This window comes from Pan paniscus, chromosome 9 (genome assembly GCF_029289425.2).
Source record: "Pan paniscus chromosome 9, NHGRI_mPanPan1-v2.0_pri, whole genome shotgun sequence".
Taxonomy (NCBI): Eukaryota; Metazoa; Chordata; class Mammalia; order Primates; family Hominidae; genus Pan; species Pan paniscus.
This window is the reverse complement of record NC_073258.2, coordinates 70316828-70337520: the sequence shown is the minus strand read 5'-3', so window position 1 is coordinate 70337520 and position 20693 is coordinate 70316828.

Here is a 20693-nt window from a genome sequence, read left to right as displayed (position 1 = left end):
TCACAGACCAGCGGCCCTCAAGTCCTCTTGGCCCCCCACAGTGCTGAGCACACTCTGCCTGGTGCTGAGGCTGCTGCTGGGGCTGGGCATTGTAACTTGGATGCGAGTTACCTGCTGGTCCCAGCAGCAATTGCGCCTGCACTCTGCTAGTGCCTGCACTCTTCTAGTGCTGGGCCTTCACTCATCTCCCTATGTGCATTCCAAGCAGTACCCCTAGACAGTTACCATCCCCATTACAGCTGAGGAAACTGAGGCACGGAGAGGTGAAGTAACATTCCCACAACCACACAACACAACAGGCATTCAGGCAGCATCTGTCTGTCTCCAGCGATTACCTTTTCGGTTCCCTCTGAAAGAAGACTTTCTAAAGGATGATTACTGCTGGGCTTTGAAGGATGAATAGAAGTTCACCAAGGAAAATGGTGCAAAGCGCAAAGGCAGGAACTGCTCTGGTCTGGGTGTGCAGACAGCCGCAGGAAACTGTGGAGGCATAGACATGGAAAATAATGTGAGAAACCTTCAAACACCAGTCCAGTCTCTACCCGCAAAATGGAATAAGAACGGGACCAGTCATGGAGGTTGTTTAGGGTTCAGGCTGAACCCCACCACTGCTTCTTTTCCTGGAGGTTTGGGGGGCCAGAGGCTGATCTAACATTCTGAGGCCAACCTGGCAAACACTTGCATCCAGTTCTCTACTTTCTGCCCACAGCTTTGGCCGTCACCTGTTGTGCGGTGCGGACAGACACAGCCCGTGGGAGCACACCCCAGGGCCCCCCGGCTCCTCACTCACATGGAAGTGAGCACCCACAAACTACTGCGGTGGAGACCCACCGGTTACAAGCAAAGAAACCCACTCTCACTCCTCAAATAAAAGGGGAATACTATTACAAGGATGCAAAAGACGAGTTCTCAGGTATTGGGAATGAATTTATTTTTCCTAAAAAGATACGTTCATGCCTGACCCCTAGTACCGTAGATGTGGCCTCATTTAGAGACAGGGTATTTATAGAGGGAATGCAGTTGAAATGAAGTCATGAGTCTGGGTCCTAACCCAAGAAGCCTGGTGTCACACAAAGGGGAAATTCAGACACAGGGACAGACAAGCACGGAGGGAAGGTGGCCACATGAAAACCGGGTCAGGAGTGAGACCTCGACCAGCCAGGGAACCCCAAAGATCCACAGGAAACTGTCAGGAGCCAGGGAGAAGTGAGGAAGCATGCTTCCCCAGAGCGTCTGGGGATAGCATTGCCCTGCAAACACCTCGTCCCAGACTTTCAGCCTCTAGAACTGGGACAATAAGTCTGTCTTCTCGAAGCCACCCAGTTTGGGGTACTTTGCTCCAGCAGCCCCAGGAAACTCTTGCAACAGCTCACTGTGGACAGGAGCTGAAAGCAGCTGGTGCTCAGTTCGAGGCTGCAGTGAGCTATGATCACGCCACTGTCCTCCGGCCTGGGTCACAGAGCTAGACCCTTTCTCATAAATAAATAAATAAATAAATAAATAAATAAATAAATAAATAAAAGGGATTTTAAAAAACTTGCCAATTCAATTTCAGGGCATCTGGAAATGCCAGGGCTTCCCAGGTCTCCTTCATCCCTGCTTCTCTCTCCACATCACCACAGCCACCATTTCTCCAAGACTAGATTCTTCTGTTTCTCCTTGTCCCACACATGGCCCAGCATGGGCACCCCACCCCAATGTACTGCAGCCTTTCTGTGAAAGCACCTTTCCTCAATGGGCAATGCCTGCTAGGCCACTGGTCAGCCACAGGGGTTGGCTCAGCTCATGGGTCCTTCTCTTGCCCAGTCAGCTTTGGCCAGGGAGGAGACGGGCCATTGATGTCTACTTCCGCCTCACTTGACCTTCTCCTCTCTGCCTATTCTCTTCTGTCCACTTCTCTACTCTGCGTGTCTGTCTCAAACCTCCCTCTGCCCCTCTGTTAATAAGGACACCATCATTGGATTTGGGGCCTACCCAGATAATCCAGGATGATCCCTTCCTCTCAAGCTCCTTAACTCAATTAGCAAGTCCTTTCCTTAAGGGAAATGTCAGAGGCACATCTTCATGTCTACAGTGATAATGAATTATTAGTATCACATACACACACAAACACTTAAATTGTGAAAAAAAATCATCCTATAGAAAAATGGGGGGAAACCTTAACAGAAGAGGAAATTTAGAGAAAAAGCTTGGATGACAAATAACCATTGAGAAACTGTTCAACCTAACAGGGAAATGCAAATTCAAACAAGTCATGTCATTTCACATCCTGCTCCCCCAAGATTTACAGAAATTTGGAAGTCTGACATTAGCAAGTGCTGCAGGAACATAGAGAAATGGGAACTCAGACTTTGCCAGAGTAAATTGGCCAAGGGACTTTGGAAAGCAACTTTGCCTCCTAGTGAAGCCGACTCTGGCCCTTCCCTGTGAGCCTGCAATTCCGCTCCTAACCCCAGCCCTAAGCGCTCATAAGAAGATGAGCACAAGGAAGTCCACTGCAGCATTTTTAATGGCAAATTTGAAAACAGCCTAAATGTCCATCAATAGGAGAGTGGATGGATAAATTGTGCTGTTTTCACACAATAAAATACTGTGGAACAGTGAAGATGAGCACACACATCAGATATCACTAACATGACATTCAGACTAAGGAGGCATACAGCTACATACAACGTGGTGTCCTGAAGTCCCAGGATCCTGGAACACAAAAAGGACATGAGTGGAAACACTGGTGGAATTTGAGCCAAAGTGTGACTTAGTTGATGGGGATGCACCAATGTAAATGTCTTAGTTTTGATCAATGGACTGTGGTTATATAAGATGTTAAGACTAGGGGAAGCTGGTGAAGAGTGTCAGGGAACTTGGCATCTGTGCAACTCTTCTGTGAATTCAACATTATTTCAAGAGGAAAAGTAAAAACAAAAGCAAGTTACAGGCAAGTATATACAATATTAGACTGCTTGTATTCAAGTGACGCTTATGGAAAATTGTTTCATATATTGTTTAGGGAGATATAAGAAGTGAGCGCATAAAGAGAGCTGAGGGCCATGCTTCTCCCCACTGCGAGTGGGGTGGGGAAGGGTTGTGGGAGACTGGGGAGGGGGAAGAGGGATGCAGGAGGGATTTCCACTACCTTGATACTGTTTTACTTCTTCAGCTGAGTAGGGGTGTGCCTAGGTGTTTATTCTATGACTCATTACACTTTTGGTATGCCTGACATATGTCATGATAAGTTTTTAGAATCCTGTAAACCTTATGTAGCCCCAACTGCTCAATGCACAGGCAAAATCAACTCAAGAAATCAGCGTCAGAGAGGGGCTGGGAACGAGCCTCCAAGTTCCAGTTTGGAATCTCTCTTCACCACATGAAATGCTTCCTGGGCGGGTTTTCTGGGTGCAGACAGGAGGTTATAAGTACTCTAACAAGTTCGAGGGGGCCCACTCCAGAAGGGCAGGTTCCAGCCACCCTGACTTGCCCAGGGCAGGGACACAGCCTCACTCCAGGCACATGGCTCCTTGCCCCTCTCTCCCTGACTTGAGACCTTGCCCAGACCTAGCCCCATGCCCAGGGTCTCCTGGCCCCTGAGTTGACTTTTGCTTCTAAACAAGGTGAAAAGGCAGTTGATGTAGCAAGTGGGGGTGGCAGTGTTCCCTGAGGGGTTGAGTGGGTGGTCCGTGTATGTGGGTGTGTGGTCACCGGGGCCCTGGCACTCAGAGAAGATGCCTGCTGTGCCTGAAGAGGGAGTGTGAGGCACACTGAGGGGGCTTTGCAAACACTGATGGTTTCTTCTCTTATTAAAGTCAGGCATCTCATTAGGGCAAACCTGAGAAATGCAGAAAAAGCAAAAAATTTAAAAATAAAAGAGAAAAACAACCACATGCCCGCTTCCCCTGCCCCCCATAACCACCACTTATGCCCTGAGTTTTTCCTTTATTTTTCTGAAGTGCAATTACTAGGTCAAAGTGAATGAATAATTAAAGACTCAATGCAAAATACCAAAGATTTGACCTTTGGTATATATAGAGGGAAAGACAGAGAGAGGAATAGAACCTCCCTTCTCTAGTGAGGGGAAGGGGATCATTTTTATAGCCCAGTTTTACTTCTTGTAAAAGTCCCATGACACCAACATTCAACAGCATTCGACCTGAGTCACCTCACCCTGAAGCTCATCATTAATTTCAACACGAGATCATTTCTTCAGCCCTGCCAGTCTTCATCTACAAAGAGGCAAGTTCTGGTTTGCAAGTGACAGTTGGTAGACGTCCTTGGAAGTCAGCTTTCTCCCCGTGCCGGTTTGCCACACAGATGGGTTCACACAGCATTTTCTTGGTAGGAACTATCTGATGAGCAGCAGACACCTCTGTGGTGGATGGACTGTGGGCTCGAGGGTCCAGAGGGGGCACTCCCTGTATTTCGAGGGCTACGAAGCTTAGCTGGCCCCTATGTCTGGGCCTGGGGTTGTCTTCACAGATGATTCTGCAGGGGTGGTGTCCGCACGGTGGTGGGTTGCACTCAGTGGATCATCTCTGCACAGAAATCCCCAGCTTAGAGCTGCATTTCGTGGCACTGAGTGTGGAAAGTGCAGTTGTTGGCCTGGTGAGGATCATCAACAGGAAGCAGGTGTTGGCCGGACTGGGGAGAGCGTGTCCCAGGCCCCCCACACCCTCCGCCCTGCTCTCCAAGCCCGGACTGCCTCATCCATAAGCCCGGACTGCCTCATCCGTAAGAAAGGACAAATAATACCAAACTCATAGACCTGTTGTGAGGTAAATACCTGGGCAAATTTTCACAGAGGCTTTAAATGCTTTAAACCAGGAATCTCCAAACTTCTTTTGCTGTCTTCCATTACTTAAAAAAAAAAAATTTTGAGCTTGCATCCCCAGTAAAATATATATAAATTTTATTTTAATTTGTATACATGTACATCTACCATACCAATAAGTTATAAAACATTAGAAAACACATAACAATATTGAAATTAAAAAGAATGAAATTTAGGGCTGGACATGGTGGTGCACACCTGTAGCCACGCCTACAAAGGAGGCTGAGGTGGGAGGATTGCTGGAACCCAGGAGTTCAAGGCTGCAGTGAGCTGTGATCACACCACTGTCCTCCGGCCTGCGTCACAGAGCTAGACCTTGTCTCTTAAAAAAGAAATAAATAAATAAAAATAAAAGGGATTTTAAAAAATTTACCAATTCAATTAGTTTAAAGGTTAAAGGGCTAACACAGTTTTTAATTTCTTGAGTCTGTTTCGTAAGAAATGTACCAATTCATTTACATTTTCAGATTTATTAAGCATATAGTTTAGTAGACACTATCTTTTAAATATTCTGATTTGTTCCCTTTTTCTTTTTGCTCTTTTTTTGATTGTCATTTATTCATTTTGTAAATGTACTGTATATTCATCAGGGTTATACGGAGAAACAGATTGATTTTAAGAGGAATCAGCTCAAAAAACTATTACAGAGTATCACAGTGTTGCCCAGGGTGGTTTCAAACTCCTGGACTCAACAATCCTCCTGCCTTGGCCTCCCAAAGTGCTGGGATTACAGGCATCAGCCACTGCACCTGGCCTATTCCCTTTGGCATTTTTCTCTTTTCTGTTTTTGTTTCTCCATCTCTAACTTAATCAATCTTTGCAAAGCTTTGTTGTCGAAGCACTAGTTATTAGCTTTGTTGATGCTGTTTTTTTCCTTTTTTCTATCTTATTAATGTCCTCTCTGATTGTTATTATTTCCTTCTTTTTACTTTTTTTTAGTTTCCCCTATTTTTTATGTTTTTTTTTTTGTCGAGGGGGAGTTGGTCACTTAGCTTTGTAAAAGTTTAGCTTTTCTTCTTTTCTAATATAAGCATTTTAGACTTTAAGTTTTCTTTAAATGTCACTTTCACTGCATCCCACAAATGTCAATACATAGCATTTTACCATCTTTTAGTTAAAAACATCATATCATTTCCACAATTTCTTCTTTTCTCTTTGAATTACAGTTGACCCTTGAACAACAGGGGTTTGAACTGCATGGATCCACTTATAGGCAGGTTTTCTCCCACCTCTGCCACCCCTGAGACAGCAAGCTAACTCCTCCTCGTCCTCCTCCTCTTCCACCGCCTCCTCCTCCTCTTCCACCGCCGCCTCCTCCTCCCCACTCCTCACCCTCTACCCCCTCCTCCTCCTTAACCTACTCCTCCTCCTCCCCGCTTCTCCTCCTCCACCCCTCCTCCTCAGCCCACTCAACATGAAGATGGTGAGGATGAAGACCTTAATGATGATCCACTTCCACTTAATGAATAGTGAATATATTTTCTCTTCCTTATGCATTTAAGAACATTTTCTTTTCTCTAGCACATTTTATTATAATATTATAAGACTATAGTATACAATACATATAACATACAAAATATGCGTGAATTGATTGTTATCCGCAAGGTTTCCAGTCGACAGGAAGTTATTAGTAGTTACATTTTTAAGGAATCAAAAGTATACGGGGATTTTAGACTACACAGGGGATTGGCACCCCAAACCCCACATTGTTCAAGCGTCAAATTACAAGTGTGTTCTAAAATTTTTGAATATGTAGGGGTTTTTGAGTTATTTTATTATGGATTTCTAACTTAATTTCATTGTAGTCAGAAAATGTGTTCTATATTATATCACTTATTAGAATTTGTTGAACTTCTGTGGCCTGACACGTTGCCAATTTTTATAAATATCCCATATGTTCTTGAATACACAGAATGTTATTCTTTAATTGTCAGGGGCTGGATATGCTTATGTCCATTAGCTCAGGATAGTTTATTTTATTTAACAAACACTTAGAGATTGCTAACAATGGACCAGACTTTGTTCCAAGTGGTTTATAAATACTGAGTCATTTAATCTTCGTAGCACTCCTTTGAGGTCCATACAGTTATTACCACCATTTTAGAGATAAGCACACTAAGGCTTTACAAAATTTACCAACTCAATTTCTTTAGAGGCTAAAGGGCTAATATAGTTTTCAATTTCTCGAGTCCATTTTTTAAGAAAGGTACCTCATTTCATTTACATTTTCAGATTTATTAAGCATATAGTTTACTTAAGTAGGCGCTATCTTTTAAATATTCTGATTTCTTCCCTTTTTCTTTTTGTCTCTTTTTTTCTTGATTGTTGTTTATTCATTTTGCAAATGTACTATATATTTGTCAGGGTTATCCAGGGAAACAGATTGATTTTGAGGAATTGGCACAGAGAGGTTAAATCATTTTCCTGAGCTCAAACACACAGCCAGTAAGTGAGAGAGAATTGGGATTTGAACCACGTAGTTTAGCCAGTTTGTCTTCTTGAATACCGTTCTATGCTGTGATATTCTAAACTGCTCTATTCTTTTTTTGGCCGGGTGGTACTACCAAATATCGAAATAGACCATTAAAATATCACTCTATAATTATGAATTTATCTATTTCTCTTTGTAATCATGCCATTAAAAAAAGATACTTCTAAGGCAATACTGACAAATGCAATAAATTCTAGCCAATTGTTATATCTTCTTGGGAAATTGTACCTATCATCCTCTACACTTTTTTATAATCTTAAAAGCCATTTAGTTTGACATTAATATCGCTGTATCAGATTCTTCTTGGTTAGTTTCTGCTTAATACATACTTTTCATCCATTAACGTTTCTATGTCTTTACATCATAGGTGTGTCTCTTGTAAACAGCATATAGCTACATTTTGTTTGTTTCTAGTCAGTTCATACAAACTCTTTTGAATTGTGTTTTTAGTTAATTTACATTTACTGTAATTAATAATATTATAGGAGTAATATCTACTGGTGTCATTTTGGACTTGCCATTTTTGATGTATTTCTTGTGATTATTATTCTCTTGTTTTGTATTAGATTAACTGAGTTTCATTCATTCCTTTTTTGCCCCCTACTCACCTGGAAGTTATATAATAGACTTCTAATCTTTTGGGGCTTTAATTTACAATGTTTAACACACATGTTTGACTTAAGTAAGTATAAATTAACTACCTCCACCCAATTGGGTGAAGAATATAAGAACTTGCTGAAGAATATAAGAACTTATAGTCTTAAGATTGTCTTCCTTTTATCTTGTTATTTTTATTCAGTATTATTTTCACATTTTTCAAAGTATGATTTTATTATAATAATAGTATTTTATACTGTCAATGTTTGTTAGGATTTACTCACATGTTCATCAAATTCTTTCCAATTTCTTTATATATGCATTTCTTTCAGTGAAGATCTCGTAAGTGGTAAATCCTATTTTATCGTATTTTATTGTGGTAAAAACATTTACCATGAGTTCTATCCCCTTGACAGATTTTTAAATGCCCAATGCAGTCTTATCTTTAGACATAATGCTGTATAGAGATCTCTAGAACTTCTTCATCTTGCGTAACTAAAATTGATACTGGGTGATTAGCACCCATCTTACCAGCCACCCCTAGCACCCACCATTCTAGTCTTTGCTTCTGCGAGTTTGACTACTTTAGCTAGCTCATGTAAGTGGAATCATGCAGCATTTGTCCTTCTGTGATTGGCTTATTTCACTTAATATTATGTCTCCTGGGTTCTTCCATCTTGTCACATATTGCAGAGTTTCCAGAGTGTTAAGGCTGAATAATATTCCTTTGTGTGTGTGTGTGTGTGTGTGTGTATAATAGTATTATATACTATATTTTATATAATATATTATATATTATGTTATATATAGTATATTTACATAATATACTATATATTATGTTTTATATAGTATATTTACATAAAATACTATATATTATGGTATATATAGTATATTTACAAAAAATACTACATATTATGGTATATATAGTATATTTACATAATATATTACATGTAAAATATATGGTGTATTTTATATAAATATACTATATAATAATATATTATCTATACTATATATTATAATATATAGTATATACACACTATATATTATATATAGTATATATAATGTATATAGTATATATAATGTATATAGTATATACACACTATATATTATAATATATAGTATAGATAGTATATAATTATATAATTATATAATTTATTATCTATTATATTGTACATTGTATATTGTACATATAAATTTATATTAATACATATATAATAGATTATATATTATATATTTATATTGTATATTGCATTTAGAATATATTATGTATTTATTATATATTATATATAATATAGTACATATTATATATGATATGTAAAATATAAAAATATTATATATGATATAGTATATATTATATCATATATTGTACATATATAATACATTATATATAATAAATGTCGTATATATACACCACATTTTTAAAAACCCACTCATCTGTCAAAGTAAGTGGTAAATTCTATTAATATTTTGGGTCCAAACATGTCTTTATGTCACCCTTGCTCTTGAAGGATAGTGTATCAGCTATATAAGCACCATTTGATCATCATTTTTTCTCAACCTTTGTATCATTTCTGTTGTTTTCTGGTTTCTATTTTTACTGTCAGCCTAATTGGGCTCCTTGGCATGTCATCTGCTTTACTTTTCTATCAGATGAATTTATGAGTCCTCAACACTGGGGCCACCATGCTTTGCTCCTGTGCCCCTCCTTCTTTCTTTCTCCAGAAACTTGCCACTAGGTGGAAGCCAGAGTGGTTGTCATACCCACTTTGTGTGTTTCCCTCTCCCGGGGGCCCCAGTCCTGCTCTACCTGTTGGCATTGTGTTTAAAAAAATCGTTATTTCATCCATTTTATCTCATTTTCTAGTTGTTTCAATGGGTGAATTAACCCAACCCTTTTCACGACCATGGCCCAAACAAAGAAGTCTCAAGACATGGAGCTTTAATTTTAGAAACTTTTAATTTTTAGAAATTCTATTTGGTTCATTTTGAAACATGTCTATTTCATCTTCATGATGACTTGCCATTTCCGTGTTTTCAACTCCTCCTTGTAGTTCCTTGAACATTAAAAATGTATTATTCTATCGTCTTCACCTGCAAACATCAGTGCCTTTGAGGTTTTAAACCCATGCATGCTGATTCTACTCCTGGTGATCAGTTCCTATGTGTTTGTAATTTATTATTGTGAGCTCATCTTCCGATGGACTTTATTTATAGAAATCCCAGATGGTCCTGAAGTCTCTCTGGTGAGGTTTTGGGTTTGATTCTTCTAGATGCCCCATGGGTCACTGGTTCAGGCTCACTCTCTATGGTAATTTCTTGACTTGAGAGTTACCAGGCCATAAGGTAAATAAAGGCATTTCAATCTGAATGCAGTCTGAAGACAGACCAATGATGATGGGTTCCTAGTAGAGAGGTTTTTCTTCCCCTGTCAATTTCATTTCATTTCCCTGAGCCAGTGGGCAGACTTACCTCCTTTACCCGTTTCCTGAGAGGGAGGCACTTTGTGAACACTGGCTCCCCATGGGGTGCTCAGCTCTGACTCTGCCCCACATGGGACAGGAGCCTCATCCCTGGCCCCTTCCTGGCTGTTGAGCACGGCTGCAGCCTCCGGGGAACCACAACCAGTGATCCCTCCCAGGTCTTCTGCGGCCTCACCCCACAAACTTCCCACCCTTCGCTTTAATTCTGTCTTTATTTCCACACCGCAGAGATTTCCCTTGTTTTCTCATGCCCCTTAGCTATGCACTGAAAAGGATGTTAGTTAAAATGTATACAACATTTCTGAACGTTGCATAGAGGAAAGGCATAGAGCTAATCTGTACTTCCATGTCGCTGAAGGCAGACGTCTTTCCTGTAATATTCACTATGCCCTCATTAAGTAGGTGCTATTCTTGCCCCCATATGTATAGACGAGGAAACTGAGGGACAGAGGGGTTAAGTGACTAGGCCAGAAGTCCACAGCTACCAGAGGCAAAGGCCAAGATTTGAATCCAGGCTGTCTGGTGTCAAAGTCCAGGTTTTTTCCACTGGGCTTGCTGCTTCCAGGGGCCCCAGTGCTGCCAGTGAGGGCTGCCAAATAAAGTAAAGGATGCGGCTGGGTGGGGCTGTGTCACCCATGGGAGATAAAGGAGAAAGGACATGTTACATCTTCTAGGAAGCTTCCTTAAACAGGCGAGTAGCATGCACTTTCTTCGATCCTTTGTCCATACAGTATTTAGGTTATACTAAAACTTTTGTTGTTTATCAGAAATTCAGATTTAACTGGGCATCCTGCATTTTTATTTGGAGTGAAATCTGGCACCCTGCTGCCAGCTGCGGTTAGGAGCCGTCAGGCCTGCCCCAGCCAGGCTGATGCACATTTCCGGGCATTTGCAGCACAGCATCTCAAGGCTTGGTGGCTGTACTCCTTGTCCATCTGATTGAGGGGCCAGGGTGATCACCCACAGGATGCCTGCCCCAGCCCCTCATTCAGGGTGGCAGCCACTGCCCCTGCTTAGCTCAAACAACAGCCCCAGGCACCTGCCCCTGCTTAGCTCAAACAACAGCCCCAGGCACTATGGGAGGCTCCTGCTCCTTGCTGTCATCTAGAGGGGGTGGGACCTCATGATTGGTGTTGTCCAAGGCAGGGGCTTCCCCAAGGATCCCACTGGGAGGATTGGGGGCACCCTCCCCCGACCTCTACCATGGGGAAGGGAGGAAAAAGTCCTAAATTTGGAGTAAATATGGGAGCAAACCCACAATGCCAAGAGGCACCCAGCAGGGGCAGCTGAGCCTCAGGTCTGGGGACATTCTCAGCTCCATCCTGAGCCCCCACAGCATGGTGAGGAGGATTGCAAACTGGGCCAACCTTTCTGAAGGGCAATTTCTCAATTCATGTCCAAATGTCAAAAGTGTATCCTCTTTGACTCAGCATTTCTACTTCTGGGAACTTACGGGAAGGAAATGTTCCAACCCGGTGCCAAGATGATACATCCAGGGGTGTCAGGGGCTGTAATACCAGAAAACTGGCAATGGTCTGCATGTCTGTCGATACTGGTGAAATCATCAAACCTCTGCATGACGGAATTGCAAGCAGCCTTTAAAAATCTGTGAATCTTTATTTGTGGGCGTGGGAAGCTACCTGTGATCCACTTTACAGTGAAAAAGACACATGGCCCACCTGTAGTAAAGACCATCTATCTGGACTCTCTTGCAGCTAGGTGTGGCCATGTTACACATGGGAAAAGAAGATAAAGAAAAGGACATATTGTAGCTTCCAAAAGTCTTCCTTAAAAGGCAAGTGACATGCACTTTGTTCATCCTTTCTTTTTTCTTGCTGCCTGGGACTTGGACGTGATGGCTGGAGCTCTGGCTGCTGTTTTGGACCCAAAGGCAAGAATCATACCTCCAGGTTAACGGCTCAGGGAACAGTCAGAAGGTGACTGTCTCCAAAGGCTTTGCAGAGCAGGACCGACCACCTCCTATCCCATTTCTAGACTCTCACTTGAGAGAGAAAGCAATTTCTGTGTTGTTTAGTCCACTGCTATTTGGGGAGGTGTCTATTATTCACACTAGAACCTAACCCTGACTAATATAAGTAGTTTCTTTGGCAGGTGAGATTTGTAGGGATTTAAATGTTCTTTTAGATTTTTTTGTTTCTTTTGCGTGTATGTCTTGAACATTTATCTGTCATTTATATTTTTTAAAAAAAACTTGATTTCAAAGCAAATAAGGAAAAAATAAAGAAATCTGACAAACACCCAGCTCTTACAGTGAGCCAGCCACTGTTCTGAGGACTTTACATGAACTCTCTTGAGTCTTCACAGCAGTCCTGTAGGGTGTGTTAGTATCCCCATTTTACAGAGGGAGAAACTGAGGCACAGGGCAGTTGAGTCCCTTGTCTGTGGTGCCTCAGCCAGATGATGAGAGCATGCAGGCAGCTCCATGGGAGCATGCAGGCAATCCATGTCCTCGATCATGATGCCACCCTGCCACCCTGGAGCCCTCCAGCCTCAGAGGCTACCCAGGCCTAGGCTCCTACCTTCTTCTCTCCCACCATTTGAGGCTCTTCCCCGGAGCTGCTTTGGAAAGTACCTTAAGTTCTGGGCTGCCTTAGCCAGGGGCATAGGCCATGGAGTTGGCCAAATTCATTCCTCTCTTCATTCATTCTACAAATATTTCTGAGTGCCCACCATACATCTGCCACTGTGCTGGGCACAGGGATGAAGTGGTGGGCAGGAAGGCATGGGCCTCACCCTCAGTCAGATGTTAGAAGACAGCCCTGTGTGGCATTGCTGCTCCTATAGAAGAGGCCCCTGGGGGACATGGGGGTGGCCTTAGCCAGGGAAGTCAGAGGCAGCTTCCCCGGAAGGGACACGTGATCTGGGATCTGAGGCAGGGGTGGGAGTTACCTGTGTGACGGGGGAGGGGGAAGATGCTAGCTGGAGGGGATGGCATGTGCTAAGGCCCTGTGGCAGGAGGGGCTAGCCCACACACCCATACACACCCCCTCATTCCATGCCCACCACAGCCCACCCTCTACACCCCCCTCCAAGAAGGCAGACAAGTCACCTGTCCTTCCCCAAGGCTGGAGGACAAAGACCTGTCCAGGTGCATCTTGCCAGGGAGCCTGGAGATGTGCTCTAGCCTGGACCTGCCTGCAAAGGGGGAGGGGGCCCCAGAAGAGCAACCCACCCATTCCCCCCACCACGGAGTCCTTTCTACCACCCCCAGGGCCTCTCAGGCTGGCACTGGGTGGTCAGCCTCACAACTCACTGCTCAGTCCCTGAACACTGTGAGAAGTAGGCATAAGAACCCCATTTTCTTCAAGGAAAGAACTGGGTCCTTGAGGGAACAGGGGCTGGCTCAGGCATGGGGCTACAGGAAAGGAAGCCCCATGTGTGGCCTGTCCTCGACCCCACAGTGAGGACTGGTGACGGGAGAGCGAGGGCACCAGCCAGATCCTGCCTCTCAACTGTGGCTTCATTAAAATACATAGACACATGCACACTCACACACACGCACACACCTGCACCTGCACATGCACACATAGGCACACACATGCACACACTCGCACATGCACACATGCACACACATGCAGACACACACCTGCACCTGCAAACACTCACACAAGCACACACATGCACACACATGCACACACATGCACACACACCTGCGCATGCACACACACAGGCACACGCATGCACCCCTTATATTCATGCCCTTATGGGCTCACAGTTGGTGCGAACTGTGAGCAGAAGGTTTGCAGGGGGCTAGATCCGGCTCTGGCCCTCCCTGGCTGTCACCTCCAGCAAGTGTCCTCCTTCTCTGTGGGACCCATTTCCCCACCTGCAGCGTGGGCACCCCAACAGCCTCTACCTCCTGGGCTTTCTTCTGGAGGATGAAAGCAGTCCCATGCCGAGTCCCTGGTGCAAGGGACAGCTCAGAAGGAGGTCACCATTGTTACTCTGCCCCTCTGAGGCTATTGTGGTCACCCTGTCCCACTGCCCTGGACTGGCTTGGGGGCCAGGCTGGCGTGATCATGCTGCTCTAGGCTGGCAGGTGGAGCATTCCCAGCCCCGGTTCCCAGGTCCCCCGAGGCGCTGACCACACTTGGAGGGAGACCATGCAGGCTGGGCTTCCTGACCACCCAGACCCTTCAGGACCACCCCCCATCCCACCCCACCATGGATGTGGCAAAGGCCCTGCCTTGGCAAGCCTTCCCCAGACCCTCTGCTCTGCTGGAGCTCCAGAGCCTCCCAATTCCTGCCATGAAGACCTGAGGTTGAGGCAGCCTTGGGAGGCCTTGGCATGATCTGGGGCCCCTTTGGGCCTGAGTGGCCACTAACTCCGTGGCTTCTTGTGTTAAATGTCATTCACATTTGTCACCCCATCGTGCCCCTAGTTCAACTCATACCAACTGCAACATGTTTCCAATGGGGGTCGCACTGCCCCCACTTCCTGAGACACTTATCTGACCCAGTCACTCTCCCTCTCAATCCTTCAATAGCTCCCTAATGCCTTCAGTCTCAATGCTGTCTCTGCATCCCAGGCAGCCACACAGCAGGGGCTCTGTCCCCATCTGCTGCCTTGGAGGGTGGGGAAGGGGCATCTGCCCCACATGTGGCCCCACCTGTCAGGTTTCCCCGATGCTCAGATGTGCACCAGCTCCCATGGGAGGGGAAAGGAGTGTGGGGGCGAGACTTTCAGCCTGTGCTCCCAGCAGCAGTGTTTCAAAAGAGTTTGTTTTCTTTCAAAACAGAATATATCGAGCGTCTGGCCGGCCAGTGGGTCTGGGGCCAGAGACCAGAGAAGTGCTGCAGGCACTGGGCATGCTGAGTGACATCACCACAGGCCGGTGCTGGCAGGGGCTGGGCCAGACCACAGGCAGCGGGTAGTGCAGAGCCCTCCCCAAGCTGGGCCAGGTCTGGCACAGGGGTCCCAACCCTAGTGGGTTCCCAGATAGGGGCTGAAGAGTCCCTGAGTCCCCTGAGCTCCCGGTGGACTCCACTGTCTCAGTGTGCCAGCCCAGTCTTCACTCCACCCACTGGGGTGCTCCTGGGCAGTGGGCAGACCTCCCGCTCTGTCCTCCTGGCCCAGCATGGAGGTCCTCGGGGGCGGGAGAACAGTGAGGTAGTCCCCCTTTACCTGCGGGTGCACTGTGCCTCGTCAATCAGTCTTCCAAGCAGCCTTTGAAACTGCTTCCCTCTCTACAGATGAGGAAACTGAGGCTCACAATGCTTACTGTACATGCTTAGAGTCCAGTGTTTCCTCTTCCCTCCCTCCCTTCCTTCCTCCCTCCTTCTTTCCTCCCTCCTTCCCTCCTTCCTTCCTCCCTCCTTCCCTCTCTCCTTCTTTCCTTCTACTCTTCCCTCCCTCCATCCATCCATCTTTCTTCCCTCCCTTCCTTCCTCCCTCCTTTCCTTCCCTCTCTCTTCCCTCCCTCCTTCCCTCCTTTCTCGCTCCTTCCTTCCTTCTCTCCTCCCTCCCTCCCTCTTTCCTTCCTTTCTTCCTTCCATCCATCCTTTCCTCCTTCTCCTCTCCCTCCCTCCCTTCTTTCCTCCCTCCTTCTTTCCCTCCCTACTCCTCTCCCTCCCTCCTTCCTTCTCTTCATCCTCCCCCTCCCTCTTTCCTTCCTTCCTCTCCCATCCCATCCTATTGTACAATAATGTAATAATGCTTTGCTGGGCACGTGGCCTCCCAGATAAACACTGCATTTCCCAGACTCCCTTGCAACACATCCCAGCCATGAATAAGTTCTGATTGAGGCCACTCCAGCTGAAGCTCCATAAGCCCTTTTAAGCCTTGCCCTTAATGGCAAGAGGTGTCCCCTCCTCCCTCCCCATCTTGGACCCAAGATGGAAGTGACTTGCTGAGGATGGCGAGGGAGAGAGATAGAAGGAGCCAGGCCCCTGGCACTGTCAGGCCACCGATCAGCCCTGGGCTGCCTATCTCCCTTTTATGTGAGATCTTGACGCAGGGATTGAGCCCCTGTGTTTTTAGGTGTCTTTGTTGCAGCGGTGTAACTCACTCACGCAGAATTGCCCCAAGCTTCGATCTGGGGACTCACATCTTTTACCACCATGCGCTTCGGCCTCTATGTTTCATTTGGGCAGTTGGATCTCAAGGGGTCTCGCTGCCAGCAAAATGAACAAGCTGCAGGCTACCAGGGCACTACGGTTTGGTTGGCTCTGGGCTCTCAGCTCTCCATACCCAACCCAGGACCTGGCCCAGGGCAGGGGACCGGCAGAGTCTGAGAGTCCCAGAGCCTGGACCTGGGTGGGTGCTTTGGGAGGCACAGAATAAGGAAGGCGGCTAATGCTTATCCAGTGCATTTGGGAAGGGTGCTGGGCTGGGCATGCCTCTGTGTGGTCTCCATCCATCTCTTGGACACCTGCAAGGGGTTTGACCCCAGGCTAGGCACTTCCCACATGGTCCAGCATTCTTTACTTTTCTTTTTTTCTTTTTTGAGACAGAGTCTCGCTTTGTCACCCAGGCTCAAGTGCAGTGGCAGGATCTCGGCTCACTGCAACCTCCACCTCCTGGGTTCAAGTGATTCTCCTGCCTCACCCTCCCAAGTAGCTGGGATTACAGGTGCCCCCCACCATGCCTGGCTATTTTTTATTTTTTATGTTTTTAGTAGAGACAGGGTTTCACTATGTTGTCCAGGCTGGTTTCGAACTCCTAATCTCAAGTGATTCACCCACAGCTTCATCGAGGTGGAATTCACGAACCAGCAGTCCACCCACGTGAAATGTGCAATTCAGTGGTCTTCAGTATATTCAGACTCGGGCATCCAACACCAGAATCAATGTTAGGATATTTTCATTCTCCTGGAAAGAAACTCCACACCTTCCAGCCATGCCCCACAACTTCCCCACCCCGCATTCATTCCCCAGCCCCAGTAACCACCCTTCTACTCTATCCCTCTACAGACTTGCCAACTCTGGGCATTTCATTAAATGGAATTCTACGACATTTAGTTTTGTTGTGACTGGCTTCTTTTACTTGGCCTAATGTTTTTGAGGTTCATGCATGTTTGCAGCATGGACCAGGAGTGCATTCCTTTTCAGGGCTGAATAATATTCCCTTGTGTGGCTAGACCACAGTTGGTTTCTCTGTGTGTCAGTTGCTGTGGACATTGGGTTGTTGCACTGTGGCTGCTGTGGATGGTGCTGCTGTGAGCTTGGCTGTGCAGGTTTTTGTGCAGACATGTTTTCTGTTCTCTTGAGCAGGTACCTGGGAGTGACTTGCTGGGCCCTGTGCTAATGCTGGTTAACCCTTTAGGTTCCTTGTTGCACTGGAACTATGCAGACTGTGAAGGCGGCCTGGGCTTCTGTCTGGCTCCAGCATCTGCAGCTGGCGGCCTTGGGCAAGTCCCAGCAGCTCAGATTCTGCCTTTGCTGTCAGTAGCACAGCAGGGGGCAAGCATGTGTGTGAATTTGCAGGGGGTCCTGTAATTCATAGCAGGCCCACTGGGGCTGCTCACCGAGCTCCATTCTCTCCCCCTGGCTGAGGCGGTCAGAGGGGATGAGACAGAGAGATGCATAAGGATCCACACTCCCAGCCGACCTCCTGCTGCCCTGAAACCTGCTGCTGAATTTCTCTGGGCCCAGCCTGGGGCTTTACACACCTGCCCACTAGCCCCTGACGACACCATCTCAACCCAAAGCCCCCTCCCTGGGCCTTGAGTTATCTGGGGAGGGGGGCGTCATAGAGCCCTCAACTCTCCCTCACACCCATGGCAGAGGCTGGGCCTGCCCTGGAGCCGATGAGGACCTTGCAAGGGGGTCTGCCACAGTCCTGGGGGGATCCCTCCAAGGGAGGGACTGAGCCCCACCCATCCGTGACTCTGTCTTGACGTAGGCTCCTGCCCCAACCCCAGGTCACTGTCTCTTCTCCACGATTGCAAGTGACCTTAGCCCCGCTGCACCGTTGGAAGGGACGTCGGCCTGTGTGGGTGGCAGTTGGTATGTGGACTCAAGACCTGCGGCACCTCTCAAAGGCCCGCGTGGCCCCCGGACACCCCTGGTGGCCCTGCCCTGACCCCAGGCGTAACCTCACCTGGGCCCTCTGATTCAGCCCCCACAGGGCCCCTGTGAAGCAGATGCTATCACCATTGCCCCTTCACAGATGAGGAAACTGAGGCACAGAGCAGGCAAGAAACTTTACCATGGTGACACTTGTGGCAATTCAGAGCCTGCTGTCACTCAGGGACCTCATCCGGCCTTCACTGCCCACAGCACTGCCCAGGGTCAGCACCAGTGCACCTTTGGGTGGGATGGGAAGCTGTGAAACCCAGAGAGGGACAGAAATGGGCCCAGGAAGCAGCCCAGGCCAGTCTGGGAGGTGGCTCTCCACCATCACCTTCTCTGATACTCAAGGTGAGGCTGTAGGGGTGGGTGGGAGTGGGGTCCCTGCATCCGGAGGGCAGGGTAGGATAAGCAGGGTCCCTACACCACCTTGTTCTTGCTCTGTGACCAGAAATGCTGCACATCCCTGAGAAACAGTTCTGTTCTCTATCAAATGGCAAAACCTATCATGGGAATGCTTGTTGTAAAGGCTACTAGTATTTACATATCAGGTATCAATAAGGATAATAAATTGTGAGCTTATTATTTGCTAGCCCTATGCTGAGTGTTTACTAATGATTGCTTCATTTAGCCTGAAATGTGAATTCAGATCAGATTTCAGAACTGACATTCATAATTGCTACCTCCTCCCACAATAATCATTTAACAGCTGCCATTTACTGGGCTCTGGCTCTGGTAGGCTGCAGGCTGTGATTTCATGTGACTTCTTACTTGATCCTCATGACAACCCTCTGAGTAAGTACTGCTACCATAATCTCCACTTCACAGAAGAGGAAACTGCAGCTCAGCGAGGGTGAGTCACTTGCCCAAGGTCACACAGCTGGTCTGCAGCAGAGCTAGGATTTGAGTCGGGGCTGTGTGGCTGTAAGAGACATGCCTGTAGCCATTCTGCTCTGTGCTGCCTCCTAAAATGCCCAGCCTGTTGTCCTAAACTGGAAACAGCCCAGCTGTCCATCAGCAAGGGACTAGATCAATAGACTGCAGTATGTTCATGCAATGTGGTATCACCCAGTAATGAAAAGTCATGAACTATCTCTACATTTAACAGCATGGAGGCATCCCACAGATACTATGTTTTAAGAAAAGAAGCCAGATGTTTTAAAACACATATTGTGTGGTTCTGTTTATGTGATATTCAGGAATGGACAAAACTAACCAATGGTTAAATAAGTCAGAATGATGATTACTTGTGAAGTGAGTACACCCTTGGAGTGGGAATTCTGGAGGGACTAGAAATGATCCACCTATTGATCTAAGTGGTTGTGGTTGTTCATTTTGTGGGCCAGCTAGGCTGGGCCACAGGATGCCAGATAGCCAGTGAGTGATTTCTCGGCGTGTCTATGAAGGTCTGGAGGAGACTGGCATTTGTATTCATGGGCTGAGTCAAGCAGATGGCCCTTCTCAGGGTGGGTGAACACCATCCAACCTATTGTGGGTCTGAATAGAACTAATAGATGGATGAAGGGTGAATTAACTCTGCCTGATAGCCTGAGCTGAGACATCAGTCTCTTTCTGTCAGCACTCATGGTTCTCAGGCCTTCAGATCTAGACTGGAATCAACAGCATTGGTTCTCTGACTCTCAGGCCTTCAAACTACACCACTGGCTTTCCTGGGTCTCCAGCTTGCAGAGGGCAGCTTGTGGGACTTTTCAGCCTCCATAATCCTATGAACCAATAACTTACGGTAAATAAACAAATACACACACATGCGCACACACACACACACATGCACACACACACATGCACACACGCACATCCACACACATACAGGCACACACACCACACACACACATCTCCTGTTGGTTCTATTTCTCTGGAAAACCCTGACTATTATAGCAGTGGTTATGTGGATGCACACATATGTATGAATCAATAGCCTGCTAAAACAAAGACATCTACATAATTCAGAGGATCTTAACAGAATGTAGAGTCTATATAATATGACATTAAGATTGTCTATGATACAATCCAAAATTATTTGACATACAAAGAAACAGGAACATGCAGCCCATTCTCAAAGGATAAAAAAATTAACAGATGAAAGCACCAAGATGACTCAGACATTGAAATGATCAGACAAAGAATTTAAAGCATCTACTACAACTCTACTCAGTGAGATCAAGGAAATACATTTGAAATGAATAAGCAAATAAGAAATCCTGGCAGAGAAAGTATTAAAAGAGGATATTGGAATTTTAGAAATAACAAAGAA